Source organism: Rhagoletis zephyria, unplaced genomic scaffold (assembly GCF_001687245.7).
Source record: "Rhagoletis zephyria isolate East Lansing unplaced genomic scaffold, Rhagoletis_zephyria_1.1 Rzeph_scaffold_03616, whole genome shotgun sequence".
NCBI lineage: Eukaryota > Metazoa > Arthropoda > Insecta > Diptera > Tephritidae > Rhagoletis > Rhagoletis zephyria.
In genome coordinates, this window is record NW_016160699.1 from 43908 (window position 1) to 48560 (window position 4653).

Below are 4653 nucleotides of genomic sequence, written 5' to 3' on the forward strand. Positions count from 1 at the left end.
CACGCCGAGTGGCAGGCAACCCAGTTAAGCCATCCATTTTGCCTACATTCAGCCTTCATTTACTTACATACATATTTGTTTATTTATTTACTTGTGTTCTTAAGCAAAGCTTGGTAGCTTCCTCTTCCTTCCACAGTTGTTCACTGCTCATGTATCTGTCTTGTATGCATGTATTTATAAAGCTCTGCTTATGTCTTTCTGGCTGTTCGACTGTCTCTGCTTTCTTGTACGTCCGTTTGTCTCTCCATTCGCAAGCATGCTTCGTTCGTTTGTTTGTTTGCTTGTGTGTTCCAAGCTTGTATAGCCTTAAGTTGTGCTCGTAAATCGTCTTTATTACGATTATGTTTGTTTATTGCAATAATTTATGTGATTTGCGGTTTTTGTAGCTCGCCAATTTACGTTTGTTTGCCTTTTCCATGTTTATTTGTGTAGTGTGTTTCGATTTCGTTTTTCTTTTTTTGGGGGGTTTTGACTCCATATTTTAGGGTTTTATCTTCCGCGGCTTTAACTCTGGCTTTTACTTCAATACTATTCGTTTTATATTTACTTATTTATTTTAAAGTTATTTGATACCTTTTGCAATGTGGATTTTGTATTTTAAGAACGTAAACTAAAATAATAAACATAAATATTTGTCGCATATTTACACTTTTGTTAAGTGTTTGTTCGATATTCTTCTCGAGCAAAAGTTCCAGGTAGATACGCTGTCAAGAAAGAGATTGAAAACAAAGTGAACGAGGAGACGCACGTTTTAAGGAACTTCTCTTAGTTTCCTGAACCAAGTTTTTATACATCCGAGGAAAAAACAGACGAAGCTTCCAACATGTTTGGCAGACCGTCTGCAGAAAAACTTGCAAAAACTTTTATCTACGTCCATTGTTTTTGCCTGACCTGGCTTAATGTTACTATGGGAAAGCAGTATTAGGGAAATTTCGCTGAAATAAAAATAAAAATAGCAAAACAAAGGACGAAAACCTTCAAGCATTGGATAGGAAGAAGTCTTCATCAGCAGTCATCGGGGCAGGATTGCCATTCCAGCAGAAATTTACCATTTGTTGTAAATTTTTTTCAGTTTTTTCACTGGTACATTATCTTCAAATTTGATCAATTCTTGAGGTCTGGTAAAATGAAATAATTATTACCTACGCCAAATAACTTGTCAAAGACCAATCCTTTGTGTGAAGGCCAAATACACATCAAGCAGGGAAATCTACTATTACTGCAATCCATAGTATAACTGAGTAAAATGAGTAGTCATGAGATCCTAAATAGACTTGACGTGTTTGCCTATGCAAATAAGCTAGCTATATATCTACATGGTGGACTACAATGAAGATAACATTACTTCTAGATTGCAGGACGCCTTAAAACTGACTCAGAAGTAGTGCACTGAAAATTATCGGTCAATAAACCCACTAAAGTCCACAATTATTCCCTTCCAAGCCAATTCGACGCAGAGTGAGTTATGGTAAGAGGCGAAGAATCTAGAGATAATCCTTCACAAAAGACTAACAGAGATTGTATGGAGATATTCACAAAAAAAATTTATTTATTTTTTTGCATTAAAATCTAAAGATAAAACTAAACTAATAAAAAAAAATAAAAAATAATAATAAAAAATAAAAATTAAAAATCCTCTACGCCCGAGGAGTACTCCAACCCGGACCCTCTCGACCGGCAGCCTAATGCTTTGACCACTCGGCCATTGCGACTCTTCGGCCGGCGCGGCAAAAGGCATACATAAACGTGACTCTCTCCTACTGAATAGCCAAATCATCTCAAGTCACAAAAGTAGTCACTAATTGCTAATCTCAAATTTAGTGACTTGAGATGAGACTGAATTACTGAATCCCAGGATAGGTTTGTAATTTAAGGGACCAATGAGGATTCAGTGGAATCAGACCTCTCTAAAACACCTATGTTCTTTTGTAAAATGTCCACTAAGTGCCTTTGGCATTACTACTCCTTTATTTTCATTTGGTGTGTTTAATTTTTTAGATATATTTATGGTGGCTTTGAGGAGTTTTAACTATTCATACAACCAAAATAAGAATGGAACTTCTTCTAAATACTATAAAAATCTGAAATTCAAATTAGCCCCAGCTGGAGGCGAGTTTATGTCTAAAAAACAAAATTGAATCAGTGACAAACGCTAGGCATTGCTAAATAAACATAAATAGTCATTAATCTTCGCTAAGTGCCTAGACCCAAACATCTGACCTCAAATGCATAAACTCTTAAATATTACTGTGAAACTGCGAAAATTCCCAGCCACAGCTGAAGTCGGATTCTCAGCTCAGCTGCAGTTGGTGTGGACTGCTGCTTTTGGCATTCACTTGTGGCATTCACTTTTAATTTTTCACTTATTACTTATGCCGTATTTGCAGGCGGAAAAAATTAATAATAATATGTAGTTAACTGAAAATAATAAGCTGCTGAGAATTCGTGAATGGAGCACTCGGTGTGGTGCGATATATATATATATACATATTTATTCTCTACCTGCGCAGCTGTGCCACTAAATCACACAGTCACCCGCGCAGAACGCACCAGCGATGGATCTCAGCATGCCGACACGTTTGCTAGTGGAGCAGCAAGTGTTGAAGCGTTGAATTGGTTGACGATGTGGAAGAGCGGGCCTAGAGACAGAAATAAATGAATGCATACACATACGGGGAACACTTTTTAAGTATGTACATATGTATGTACATAAACGCAACATGACTCTGGACGATGTGTAATTGTGTTGGCTAACCAAATGAAATGCAAAAATTTTAAAAGACAAAATCATAAAACAAACTGACCAAAGCTAAGGCCAGTGCAGTAATAACAATGACAGCGCGCCACAGTACGCGCAATGGACGATAAACAAATGGCTGGCGTTGGCGCTTCACCGGTCCACCAACACCAACCACACAGCCTTCGGGGGGTCCATTCGCCTGCTGTTGGTTGACTCGCCTTGTTTGCTATTTAGCTACAGTTGTGCAACAAGCTGTGATTACATGCATGAAAACATACAAATTTACATACACATGTGCCTAGTCAAAAGTAACAGAGCATCTGCTGAGATTTGTGCAGCCCAAAAGCACGCCTTCGCCAACACAACTACAAAGGTAGACAGCGGGTTTTATTAATGCAAAACTTTTAGGAAAAATCCCAACAAGTACATGCTGGCTAGAGCACCAAGATACTCAGCGCAACGGTAGGCAACAACAACAACAATAGCAACAAAACGCTATAAATATGACTGCATGTGAAAAGAAAAGTAGTAAATCGTTAGTAAATATATTTAAAGTATTAACAATATTTGCCAACGTGCTGTGCTGGGCCAACTTAACTGCAGTCAGCCAGCCAACCAGCCAGCCAGCTGCTGGTTAAATGAGTTGACTCTGCGGTCGGTTGTTTATGTACAAACATACAAATGTATATTTATGTCTGAGGAGTAGCTCTGGTTTGCTTATGCTTGCTAAATGGGTTACCAAGTAAGTAGCGACCTGAGCGGCCAACTTGTCGGTGGCTTCGAAATGCCTTGAATTGGTTGCAAGTGGACTGCCTGTGCTGGTTTATTCAGACCGAAATTCTCAGCGACTAACGCAAATCACTGCTATAACATTTGTACGTGTATGCAGAGAAGCACTTTCCTTTCCCATCGTTCGCGCTTTCTGTGATTAATCGTTTTCAATTGGAATTGCTTCGGTTGTGCCAAATAACAATTTACGTATGTAAGTACATACCGATGGGAATATCTATTATGAGTGTGCACACATATGTACATATCTATCAGTTTATATAGGAATGTGTGCATATGTGCATTTATGTACATTAAATTCAATAATTAAATGTGATTTCAAACCCATTTTCAAATACAAATTTCGCACCGCAAAGCTCCACTGGTATTGAAATATTGTCTCTTAAATGCATTCCTAGTGAAATTTTTTGGCAGTTCTAACCATTTTCAGAACATCGAACCATTTTTATGAAAATATATATACCCAAGTACTTAAATGCTGTAAAGAATAGCATATGTCGATAAAACATGTTTCACCGTCAAAGAGAATAAAGTGATAATTCGAAATAAATATTAAAATATTTTATTGCCATTCACAACCTTTTAAATGTATCTGTTTTCAACAACTGTATGCTTTCTTTTAAATAAAAATTATTGCTCTGATGGTAAAAAGAGCTTTGCCGACATATGTTATTTAGTTTGTCCGTGAAAGATATACTCAAATTTTTTTTTTTTTGTAATTTAAAGTTACTTCCTAATTCTTTATAAGAAGAATTAATTGGCCAGCAAAATATACTCAAATTATTCTGCGAAATTTCCACAGATATGTATGTATGTATGTATTTGTGCCCTTATTTAGGATCGTACGAAGCGATTGGCCTCCTGCGCTCGATTCATTACTCGCTTTTATTTTATTTGGAATGGCCAGAGTTACCAAGCCCCCGCATAAGACGCATAAAAAAAATTCAGCATCAAAGGCTCTTAAAATACTTAGCCGAAGTTTTTCATAAGCATCTTTTTTCGCAAAATTTTTTTACGCGCCTTTTTTCGCCGTCAAAACACTAGCGCGCCTTTATTCGTGTGTAGTGACGATACGTACCATTAGCTTATAAATAGATATATGCCATTCATTTTTATTTCGTTTC